At 42.9% G+C, this 13,274-nt stretch overlaps 1 protein-coding gene across 2 annotated transcripts in view; it reads left to right on the top strand.

The window, feature by feature from the left end:
• LOC117247810 (uncharacterized) overlaps positions 1-13,274 on the top strand; it is a 64,195-nt gene that overhangs the window by 4,552 nt on the left and 46,369 nt on the right. The gene's annotated exons all lie outside the window — the stretch shown is intronic.

Raw genomic sequence — 13,274 nt, 5'->3', positions numbered from 1 at the left:
CTTAAATAAAATAATAAGTAGCCTAAATAATATGACAATGGCAGCGCAGCCCACCAGCACAAAACTCATATAATATCTGCTAGCTAATAAGCCATAGGTTTAGTAACAATACAAACATTGCAGTCAACTACCAACATGTAACACTGTAGCATCTCAAAATAATAAATTATCTGCCTTAGGGCCCAAGCCAGTGGTTGGGCGTCTCTGTCGGTGAGTATCTGTCTCCCTGGTATCCTGCACCGTTGACATCAGTCAGTCCTTGTCGGCTCTTTTTCGACCAATTCAGCCCGATGGTGATCCCTCTGATAAGCAGTTCCGCTCAGTGCACAAAAAGAGAACGTTTATTTTTTTAGGCATTGAGCTTTTTGGCAGAAATGGTTCGTAATTGTTTGCATTACTGTTTGCATGTGCACAGTATGCATCATTTACTCTTTCAACATCGAGTTATGTTGTTAATGTGCTAACTGGCTAACTATTGTCATAAATATGGCCTGTCGGTCGTCTGGATTCCCTTTTTCAATGACGAATACAAACTACCGCCACCTGCTGGTAAGAGGAGTTCTTCCTCTCATTCCTTGGCTGTTGGCTGTTGGCTGTAGTCTTTGTGGTTTGTTCAGACGCAACTGTTTGGCTGTGTCACATCCCAAAATTCACCAGATAAACGTTGCTGGTAAAATGTCATTCCTTGCTGAATTTGAAAACAACCTGAACACTTATAATCCAGAACAAAACTTTGCACAAGCACCATGTCCATGCTCTACCACAACCTCATACATGCAAACATACAGGTATGTGCAGATAAGGAGGCAGCTAGTGTGATTAGCTGGCAAGTGGCCCGGGAAGTAGCTATTTTCGCTCAGAATCAGAGTCAAACGTTTGGTATTATTTATGTATAATTTATGTGGTAAGCCCTTACTCGTAGTCACAGTGGACACAATTGTGGGTACAAAACCCAGGAAACAGGCCATATTGGATGGTGAGCACAGTGGATGGAGATTGCTTAGTTGCTCAGACAGGAGTTATGACAGTCCTTACATTTACAAACACCTGTTATCATGTCATTTAAGTTTAATGGATCACATGTTGATGCTTGAGACCTATCCATGACAAATGGGGAAATTCCATCCGCCGGGCGAGACCATGAGATTTAGTTAAAGGCTCTGGAAAAATCTAGTAAAAACAAATGGATCTTAATTTAGGATTATCTGACATGGTCTTGAAAACTCCCAAGGGATTTGTTTCCATGTCTCTTGAAAATTAATATATAAAATCTTAGAATCGTCCTTCCCATGGCATGTAACAGTATGCTAGTTGAATTCACTTATTGTGATACTTAATTATAGGTCATTCACTCCACTGTTCTTTACCCTCCCTTGCCTCTAAGCCTTTCCTCCAGCCTGGTTAGAACCTGGTTCCTCATCCAGTGTATTTGTTTGCTAAATTCACATACATTAAATGTTCCCATAGACTCAAATTGTGTGTTCACATACTTGCAAGCTTTGGTTTAGACTGTTAGTGCTGAGCAACAGTCAAAGATGACCTTGGCTTAATGTACAGAAAGGAGACACAAGGTAAATTCACCCACACAAAGTCTCAAGAGCTCAACTAAGCTTAGACCCAGTTTAGAGGCCAGACTTACCATCTCACACACACACACACACACACACACACACACACACACAGGGCTCATTGGGATTTACTGGCCGTAGCAATAGTTGTCAGAGAGTGAGGGTGATATGTACTCATCTGTGTGTGTTTGTATGCTGGGAAACATGGGTGATGCAACTCTCCAGGGTGTGTGGGTTACATAGGTACACAAAGGTGTGTTCAGGGCCAAGACTCACACACACTTACACACACTCACACACACATTCACACCTTTGAGAAACTGAAGTGAAAACAGAGAGAGTCAGTCTCACAACAGCAACACTTTGGAGAGACAGTTAAGGAGATTTTAACATGTATGTACACATGAAAGACAGGTCCACACACACATGAACAGTGTGTGTTTTTGTGAGTAGGCTGTCTGCTCATTTTAATTAGCTCACGTTTGACAGTTGCTCAACTCTTCTGATATGTTCAAATTGATTTTTCCCTTATGCACACTATAAAAGGGAGCTTTTTGACAGCAGAGGACACGTGTTGTGCTCTGAAACGATGGAGGCCTGAAAATCATTTTCTTGGCTTTCAGCCTGATTTAATTGTGCTGCCATTAAAAGATCCAAAGCACTCCCTTGTGATGTGTCTGATGTAGTTGTTTCTTTGTGTTTATGTGATTCTGAGTGTGACGAAATTAATGTGTTGTGTCCAGAGAGTCAGTTGAGGGCAAACCCACATCAACTCACTTTACCCATCTTTGGAACTGTGCAACAGAATTTGACTTGAGTGTGTTTATGGGGCTGTTACCTAAAAGCTGGCTTATTTGAAAAAGATTGTTAGCACTTAAGGTGTTTGGGAGGAGCACTCTTTAAAGCTGAAAACACACTGCTGCTGCAGTGGCACAGTGTGTCATATGTCAGGAGTCAAGTGTCACCCGTGGCACCAATAGGAAGGCTTGCGCTGCAACCGGTGGTGAAATAGTAGCTGATGAGGTGGGTGTACTACCAGGTAGATGGATAGGTTACTGCAGAGGAAGTGGGTATACTTTTTTATACATTCCTTTCTGGCTGATAGGTGGGTGTCCTGTAAAGAGACAGAAAAAGAGGTGGGTATACCCCATTTACCTGCATATACCCTCCACTACACCACTGGCTGCAACAGAAGTTATTATTACATTTTCAAAAGTAACACATCTGAGTACCTTTTCCACCTCTGCATTAGCTTAAAATCAGGCTGGAAATAGGACAGTGGCATGAAGCGACATGGAGTGGCGTGTTCAGGGGTGCTAGAGTGCTCCAAGCCACAAATGGTATGAGGTTGTAAATAGAAAAGAATAGGGGCAGCTGTTTTGACATAGGGCGGCACAGTGTTGCAGTGGTTAGCATTGTCACCTCACAGCAAGACGGTTTTTGGTTCGATCCCTGGGGTGGGGGAGCCCTTCTATGCAGAGTTTACATCTGGGTTTTGTCTGGATACTCCGGCTTCCTCCCACTGTCCAAAGACATACAGGTGAGGTTAATTGGCCGTAGGTGTGAATGTGAGCATAAATGGTTGTCTTTCTCTGTGTGTCAGCCCTGTGATAGTCTTTTAACCCATCCAGGGTGTACCTGAAGCGTTCTGGTTGTCTTATGTAGTCTGACTAGTATTGACCAATCATGTTTGAGTGGCAGGTAAATTGTCAGTCTGGAGAGGCAGAAACCATTGGCTGAAATGCAATATGAGATCTGACTGGTTATCAGCAGCCGATGAGTTAGCTTTATAATAGCTTTTTAAAAATGTATCTGCATTCATATGCAGCACCGGATCTCCCGACATATTAGCTGTTTCCCCAAGAGACTTACCATGGTCAGACCTAAAGTGGCTTGGTTCCGAGATTTGGTTAAGTGCATTTCTTTGTGTATGCATTTGTGACCATTGTTTGGTCGCGAGAAATGTTTTTTGCATTATGAGGTGCTTAGGGGAACTTGTACACTGCAGAGCCATAAAGCTCTGCGTATGGGAAATCCAGTGTGCACTCATACAGCAGTAGGAGTCAAACATACAGCAACCAGCTGTACTGTTCTGTAGCTCAGTGCATCCACATATATGACCACAGGACAGGCACATGATGAAGGAAGTGTTATCATTGTTATTACAAGCCTGAGGCTGGCCAGTGGCTTATAAGAAACCTTGAGTACCTTGAGTAAAGTTCCTCTCAAACTGCTTGACAACAATAATAAATCTCACCTATTCTACACTAATCTGCTTGTTAATTGCAGTTATTTGTATGACAGCAAATAGTTAATGGGTTTAAGTACAGATCTGAGCCATTTTGGCTCCAATGTGAGGTTGTTGAGACCATTTAATGGCTCAGTGTTGAAGCAACCAGGTCTCAAATACCAGTGATTGGGCAGTGACTTTTGCTGCAGAAAACAAAGAAAAAAGCCATCCATTAACATCAGCATGATACGCTGCAGGTCACCATCATTATGACGTCACGGGGAAACAACAACAATGTAAGTTAAGGGGGATAAAGAGTAGGATGGGTGTTGGTAGGGTCCAACAACCACTGTCTTTCACCCAGGAGGCCGGTGTTCGCTTCCTGTATAAATGTGATGCCAAATCCTGTTCTTTTTTCCTAAACCCCACCACGTGCATGTGTTGGATAAATGTAACCATGTCCATATGTTGTTGTAGGAAAAAGATGTTAATTCCTGGTGTTGTACCAACATACAATAGTGAGCTCATTATAAAAGAGACTGTATGCAAACTGTACATTTCCTGTGAAAACAGAGGTGTATTTTCAAAACAGACAATGCATCTAACAGGCTGAGGTTGACATGGCATCCCAGAATGTCAGCAACCAACACACCCAGGGTACCTTGCACGTCATATCTCGCCGTGGAAAGTCCATGACCAAATGTTAATAGAAACAATGAATCTTATAAAATCAAATCTCATTTGTCTGAGCTAGTATGCTGTTTCTGCACGTCTTTTTCACTCCGTTTTGTGGCACAATGCCTCTGATTCAGAACCTGTTATTATAAGAATTTATGTGCGTCTGTAATTTATCGTGAGAAAACAACAAGCTGTTATTATGTCACAAACAATGCATAAAACACACAGTACCTTTGGGAAACAAATCTTTATTAACAACCCCCCCCCCCCCTTTAGGCCAGTGCTTCGAATATTCATTGATTACTACTGATGCTCTGGAGCTACTTTGTGTAGCATAGCAACCGGACTGATGTAATGCTCTTTGCACCCCTGACGCTCTTTGCAACTGCGAACTTCTAGACTCTATGTTGGAGGTTATATAATAGAGCAGTCTTCATGTTGTATCTGATGCTATTTGCTGAAATGTGAGTGTGTCGGTGCTGTATTATGGTGTCCAGCAGCAGTAATGATTTCTATAGTGCTGAGTGAAAGTGCTCTATATTACAGCTGAGGCCATGGGAAATAGCTTTGTACCTTGGGCCTTGGGTGGACGCAGGATCGCTGACTCAGCTGTTACCAGGAAACAATAGTGCCTGAATGTACTGTACCGTGAGCTGAAATGATGCATACATATACGCACACCTTAATACCATTTACAGCATACTGTATGTCTTTAGAAACAGTGAAAGATAAGTAAATCTTCAGCTCTCTCCTGAGTTTTTCTGCCTTGTAGCACCCATTAGGATTCTTGGTAGAGAACACTGTGTCCGGTTCAGTAAAAAAAAATAGATGCATTGATCAGCATATGACTCAGATTGCGACTGACGTGGAGAACAATTTGGATTTAAATGGCTTAATTCAGACGTCATATTGAGCTATAATTTTGTCTGAAGAGGACAGAATTAACATTTTCAGGAACACTGTGGGTGGCAGATACATGAAACTTAATATAGTTTAATAAGTTGTGTCACTTGCCATAACTTAGCTTAAGTGGGCCCACATTTAATGAGTTTGTATAATCATAAGGAAACTGAAATATCCAGAGAGCTCTTTAGAAGCCATTTATCATATAAAAAGTCATTAATCTCTGATTGTTCAACATATTTGTCAGTCCAGGCTTACTGTAGCTTAGGGTTTAGTGAACTGATGCTGCTGCCTAGAAAGGCTTTATGCTGTCTATCTTCTGTTCATTCTCACCTCTTTTTAAAGTTTGTTTCTCCCTCCTTTTGGTAATGAATAGACACCCATTTCCAATCAGTGTCTTCCTTACTTCCTTCTTCAGTGTGTTTAGATTGGAAAATAGTGTTTTTTAGGAAATAATACCTGTCAGCAATTCACTTCCCCTCTTTGAGACCAAAGAATCAGCAGAAACTCCCCAACTGCAGTTAGCCCTCGTTCACGTGTTGGTCTTGATTTGTCTACAACTAACTTAGAAAGACAGCCCAACCAGATTGGGTTGTCCTGTGTGAGGACAGTTTGCACATGTTTACTATGATGAAGTTATCAATTTGAATTAACACTTTACCAACTTAATTCTGAAAAAACACAACTGCCCTGTAATGTGTTTTCTTTAATTGCTACATTTTAGTAGCCTTACTGTCAGGACATGAAAGCTAGTCAGTGGGAACTCTCCCAGCTTATGGTCCAGTGACAGGTGCAGACTTGACCACATTTGCACATGTAAAAGAGCAAATTAGAAATCCAGTTAGCCTAATACTTACCAGGGATGCACAATATTGGATTTTTTGCTGATATTCGATATGCCAATATGTAACAACTCATTTGACCAATAACCGATACCAATGTATCCACTTTTTCCCTCCCTAATTTTAGTGATCATCGAGTCTCTTCTGTAGTGGAATTAACATCATATTATGCATACGTACTCTTGTCATGATGGGACCACCAGCAGATGGAGATGGGATACTTTTCAAAGTGTGTAATATTCATTCATTGTACAAATAAGAAAGAGCATGTTGGCTGATTCTGATAGTTTCAATACCAGTGATGTACTGATATTATCAGCATGTTGGCAGTTCTGACATTTCATTTCAAATCCATTATCGGCGGATACTGTTGACATGTTGATATTATCGTGCATCCCTAATATTTACCCCAAAGTGGTCGCCCCCAACTCATTTTAGAATCTTTCTGTATTACTGCAAGATTAAGATTCAAGGATTTATTAGTCATCTATTAAGATTTTTCAATATGTGCAGTAAAATGCAGGAGTGACATACCTGAGGATGTGGAGGAGGTTCAAGTCGGCCCACATGTCTCAGCCTGTAGGACTCCATTTTGTTTTTCTTCACATCTCTGACAGAAAATCCTGAGCCGAAAGCAGCTGCACGGATGGATCCATAACCCGACCCCCCATTGCATTATCTGGGTGTGTTAGTCCAACTTTGAGAAATTTGATTTAGTAGGATTTTCGTTGGACCAACATGATTACCAGAGTTGGGTATAATGCGTTACAAACTAACGCGTTAGAGTACTTTGATTACTTTTTGCAGTAACCTAACGCGTTAGTTTGCTGTTTGAGTAATCAAATACTTAAGTACATTTTCAAACAAGACATCAGTTACTTCTGTTAATTTTAGAACGCTGGTCCTTCAGCTCCGAAACAGCAATGGCTGTTGTTTGGTTCTAATAAAAGAGATAACATTAAACCTATCAGTCTGAAAGAAGCCACGGAACTTGTGGCTCGCTACGTGGTCGGAGAAATGCTGCCGTTGTCTACGGTGGAGTCTAAAGGCCCGTTTCCACCACAGGAACTTCGGGGTAATTTTATGGGGCCGGGGCCATTGGTGCGTGTCTCCACCGCAGGAACCACCCCCGAAGGACAGAGTTCCGGAACTTTTACAGGGGCTAAACAAGTCCCTGCCTCGGGGTAGGTACTCAGAACAGCCCCGAAAGACTCCTGGCTGGGGCTTGGGGATGACTTGGTGCTGATTGGATATACTCAAGGAGGGATGTGACGTCAACAGAAAGCAACAAAATAGCCGGCATTTTTAAAACTCAGCAGACAAGGGTTAGTTCGTTCATATAGCTTCCGCCGCCATGTAAAAAAAACTCACTAAATGGCCCGTGAAAAAATTATTTTTTCCGGCCGATATCTTAGTTAAAACATGATTGAGCTAGCAAAGCAGTTTTGTGTTGCTATGTGTGGTATTTATTCAGCTTTGGGAAATCATGATGTCTAGAAAGCATCAGCTGACAGGAACAGCTAAAAGCAGCAGCAAAGCTAACATCAGGACGTTATCTGTTAAAAGCCTCCCGTTGTCGGATACGACATGAAACTACTCCAGTTAGCTCAATCATGTTGTAACTAAGACATCTGCTGGAAAAAATATTTTTTTCACGGACCATTTAGTGAGTTATTACAGACACCACTATTGGCTAACGGCGTCCCTACGTCGCCCCAGTCAAAATGGTCGCGCAACGATTACGTCACATCCAGAGCCCATAACTTTACAGGAACCTTCCTCGTACTCCACTCTCTCAGTGGAGACACGGCGGTTGAGAGAGCCGAGCGAGAGGACGTTCCTGTAGTAGTTCCTGCCCCCCAGATAGTACCAGGAACTTCTTAAGTGGAAACGGGCCTTAAATAGGTGGAGTAGGACTCGCTGACAGACATATTTCAGACTCAGGACTTGCATTATGCCTGGTGCACGCTACACGCTGGTACTCACCAATTATCCCCAGTCGTCTTTCACAGCGTGTGTGATGTCATCAGGTTATTCTTGTCCTATTTTTATTACTTTCACTATTATTTGAGTCACAGCCAGAACTGTGCAAGACTGTGTCTGTTCATGTGCCAGCCAACATGTTGTTGTAGTCACCTAAAAGCGTCAGCAGATGGCAGGAGCTCTATTTAAAGCGCCATATGTAAACTATCAAGCTACTGTATCTTCCACAGGAAGTTCTGACAAATGTTTCAGAATAAAAGCCTATTTAGAAAATGGAGGGATTCTCTCAGCCGAGGTTATAAGGGGCATTTTATTTGAAACAAGTGTGGAGTTTGAAATGACGGTGCGATATGCTAACTTTACAAAGACAATGGAGCGGATAAAAAGTAAATATATAAACACACAGAGGGATTAATAAATAACGGACCGTCTATAATGTAGTCTGTTTCAAATGAAGCTGGGAGCCTCTGCAGTTGTGGTGAGTAAAAGCCCCACCGCTATTTGTTAATGTTATTACTTTATTTCCGACCGTGAGGATGTACCATTGTTTGCTAGCTTGATGCTAATGACAGTAACGTTAACTCAGCGGGTTGACAAAGTGCCTCTGCTGTTTCACACCATCATTTCCCCCTTTTACTCTGTGTGGTAACATCCCTAGAGGAAATATTAAAAATGCTGGGGTGTTGTTGTCATACAGTTGTCTACGGCAGCAGATCATTCTGTGTTTCTACTGGTCAGAGTGACGGCTGTGATGGGAATTGGAACTCAGTGAAGGAGAAGTGGTCCATAACTTTAATTTTGGAGACAAAATAATGTAGGCTTAACGCCCTGTGGTCCATTGCCCAATAGGAAATGTAGAATACTCAAAAGTACTTTAAAAGTGCTTGAGTTACTTTTCTCAGGGAGTAACGTTGGAAGTACTTTTAAAGTAATTGAGTTACTTTACTCAGGTAGCAATGCAGTAAAGTAACTGGTTACTTTTTTAAAAAGTAACGCAGTAATGTACTTTGATTACTTTTAAAGTAACCCTTACCCAACACTGATGATTACATGTATTTTAAAAGTCCAATCTTAATCAGACTATCACAATAAATAAATCTTCTCTAATGTCATGTTAACATACTGAATGTGTCCCACAGTGTAGCCTCTGATAGGGCTGTCCAACCCCTGACCTCCCTCAGCTACCAGTACAATCTTTTGTTTATATTCTTGTATGAGGAAGATGTTGGTGTGATTTGACTTTCTGAATGGTGCCTCCTGAAGAGTAGGATGAAGCTGCCACTGAGCTCGAGCTGCAGCCCAAGAGAGAAAAAAACTTTAGCAAGTTTATTAAAAAGAAAGGCAGGTGCTGCCACAGCCACACCAACTGTCCTTGTTCTGTTTTGTTCAAAGTAAGAAAAGATCTTAAGCAGCATAAACATAAGATATTTAGCATCATTCATGTATGTTTTTTCTTGTAAAATGTCAGGTGTCATCTATATCACTAGTGTTTTCATGTGTATATTAACCGGTGGGAAAATTTCCTCACCATGGCCTCCTTTTTAATACCTTGTTTGAATAAGTTTGGACTTGACAGTTTTTCCAGGTTTACATTCAGTGTGAGCACCCATGAAATCATCAGTCGATTAAACCATTCAGGGTGAGTTTAGTGTTTTTACTGTGCAAGCAGGCATGCAAGATAATTTGTTCCCACAGTTTATAGATAAAACAATCAACTGATTAATCAACAACTGAACCAGTCATATTTATGGAAAATAATCATTAGTTCGTTGCTTCTTTAATCTGTCCTATAGTGCTGAGTGCTCTGTATGACACATCTCATTTATATTTTCCCCGTTTCTCTCTGCAGCCTTTATCTTCCCACTGCTCCTCCAGCCTCATCTTCTTTCTCAGTGTCATCCATCTCCTCCACCTTTCATTCATTCCACTTCCATTTTCTCCCCGTTAACATCTGTCAGCCCCGAGCCTCTGCACCGTGCCACCAGCGTATAATACCTATTCTTTGCAGCCTTCCACCTCTTGCTGCTGCCGCGCTTACAGCCAGCGTAAATCTTCATTAAGCTGCCTCCATCAAGGGCCACCACTTTTACAAATTGAGGTCATTAACTTCACTGGTCTCTCTGCACCGCTGCCTTAGTGCACTAAATAATTGAAAAGGCCCTGTGTGATTTTCCCGTTTTATAGTAGTGCTGCTAGTATCAATACATGCTGTTTCTAAAACTAATGTGACCCTCAGGGTGTCTGTTTGTGTTTGAAAGTGCTTGAGTTGAAGGTTGTCCTTTCATGAGATACCTGTGCATCATGATGACAGAGGGGTTACTGTATTTGGTTTTCTACAGTAGCCCGTGCACTGTGCCATAAGTTCCTGTGCACAGCAGTCTGGGTTGTATGTAGTCGACATTTTCAAGAAGTGCTGTGACTGCTGTGCTTTCATGCCAATTGAGAACTAGTGCAGAGTCAGAAGTCAGCAAGTGCAGAGCAGACCTCCAGAGCAGCACTGGGCTGTGTGGTGAGGCTGTTAGCTAATGACAAAGTTAGTTAAAGTCAAGTAAGTTTAGCGTGACATTTTTTAAAGGGGCTATATGAGACATTTAGAGCATATCTATGATTAAAAGTCTGAGCTGGGACTGTCTGCACATGGCTCTTGACATGGAGGTTGCTGAGCCAGCAGCTAGCAGTCAACAGCGTTAACTGCATGAACAGTGCTAACAGTGCAGACAGAGCTAATGGTGTTAGGGACCGTAGACATGCCACATCTTTAGCTGCCTGGAAAATGTGAGGTTGGCACTGGATGCTTTCAAGGGCGCGGAGGCAGGTTGTGTCTGAGGTTGCTAAGTGACCATAACCAGCACCGTATTATAGCCTACTTACCAGAAATCCTCTTCTTCCAAGCATTGTTTTGTAGTGTGTATAAGGCCAAAAATATTGTCTTAGGAACAGATGTAAAGCTCGGGCATCTCCGCACTAAAATCATCAACTTCTTCTCCATATTAATCACAGACTGATATTTACAGAAGAAGTGAAAGATATCTGCCGGCTATGATTGGTTGTCTCTCTTCACATGACATGCTGTGTGTGCTGTTGTGTTCCAAAAGTAGAACCCTGTTTATCTCAGGGCGTAGCTGGTGCGCCCTGAAAAGGGGGTCTGCCCATTGGTCCGACAGCCCATTGTTCCGACATCCCATTGTTGTTCTGAAGTCCCGTTGTTCCGAAATCATCATGATGCCCTGTGGTTAAGGTCTGGTTAGGTTTAGGCACAAAAACCACTTGGTTAGGGTCAGGAAAAGATCATGTGTGGGTTAAAATGAAAAAGAAAGTGGCAAACACATAAGCCGTGAGTCTGCTTCGCCTCAAGCCTTTCCCAGCTGACCCAGAGCCGGTCGTGGCGCACCATCAAGGCAGAAATACGCCCGCTGGGAGCCATTCAGCACCGCGGAGAGCTCCCCACACAACTCAGACCCCAGAGTTAATAACAGGAGGTTATGGTGTTTCACTCTCTCCTCTCTATGGCACTTGTATCTCAACCAGTAGCCTACTTTTGTTGCGTTTGCTGATTCTCTATGGTACACAAATACAGTATAGCCTAGTATAATCACATATCGGAACAACGGGATGTCGGACTAATGAGAGGTCGGAACAATGAGAGGTCGGAACAATGCTACGGCACCCGTGAAAAGCAGGCGCACGGGAATGTGTGTGTGCCATGACAGCATTACTCTGGCGTTTTAGAGCTCCTGCTGCATGTCTACATTGAAAACAATACATTTTAGGTCACAAAAAACATGGCATGTGTACGGCCCCTTAAACTAGGGGGTGGCATTGGATGGGGCTACGCTTTCGTGATGACACTATTCTGTCACTGTGGGTTGGGACTACTCCAGATGGCAAGCTGGCTTCGACTATGTTTGCAAATTTAACATTTGCATCCACTGAAGGAACAGGCTGTAAAAAAGACACTGCTGATTTGAGCTCTCGCCTTGTGTTTGTTGCAAGGTTCCATCTGTGGTGACAGGTGAGTGGGTCGCTGCTGGATCGACGTGCTGACGTATTGCGGTAAGCGAGTTGTGTCATTTCCGGTGTTTCTGTGACAGTGTCTCTGTACTGCTCTGGTGAATTCTGCTAGCCTGCTTTCTCACCTCAGTTGCTTTAACGCTGCTTTAACGTCTACTTCAAGTCATAACCCACACTGGTTCTGTTTAAGCACTTATAGCTCTCCTTCTTTCTACGACTTTCTCGCTAATCTCTTAGCTGTTGTTTGCACGCTCTTAGCCTTGTTAGCTACTTTAGCTTAGCCATGGCTTCTCCTTCTCCTGCTCTTTCTTGCCCGGTGTGCCAAATGTTCAGTTATGCCTCTGCCTCCTTTAGCGACAGTGGTAATTGTAATAAGTGTAGCTTATTTGCTGCGTTGGAGGCGAGGCTTAGTGAATTAGAAGCGCGGCTCCGCACCATGGAAAACCATTCAGTAGCTGCGGTAGTTAGCCAGCCCCCTGTAGCCGGTGCGGAGCCACATAGCATAGCCTTAGCCTCAGCTAACTGTCCTCCGGTAACTCCCGTTCAGCCGGGAGGTTGGGTTACGGTTCGCCAGAAGCACAGCTCCAAGCAGAATCCCACGGCTCACCACCAGCCTGTTCACGTTTCCAACCGCTTTTCCCCACTCAGCGACACACCCGCTGAGGATAAAACTCTGGTTATTGGCAGCTCTATTCTGAGGAACGTGAAGTTAGCAACACCAGCGGCCATAGTCAAATGTATCCCTGGGGCCAGAGCGGGCGACATTGAATCAAATTTAAAACTGCTGGCTAAAGCTAAACGTAGATTCAGTAAGATTGTTATTCACGTCGGCGGCAATGACACCCGGTTACGCCAATCGGAGGTCACTAAAATTAATATTGCCTCGGTGTGTGAATATGCAAAAACGATGTCGGACTCCGTAGTTTTCTCTGGACCCCTCCCAAATCTGACCAGTGATGACATGTTTAGCCGCATGTCATCATTTAATCGCTGGCTGTCCAGGTGGTGTCCAGCAAACGATGTGGGTTTTGTTAATAATTGGCAAACTTTCTGGGGAAA

The sequence above is a fragment of the Epinephelus lanceolatus genome, chromosome 17 (genome assembly GCF_041903045.1).
Source record: "Epinephelus lanceolatus isolate andai-2023 chromosome 17, ASM4190304v1, whole genome shotgun sequence".
Taxonomy (NCBI): Eukaryota; Metazoa; Chordata; class Actinopteri; order Perciformes; family Serranidae; genus Epinephelus; species Epinephelus lanceolatus.
Note: the sequence above shows the minus strand (reverse complement) of the source record. Positions and strands in the feature narration are given on the sequence as shown.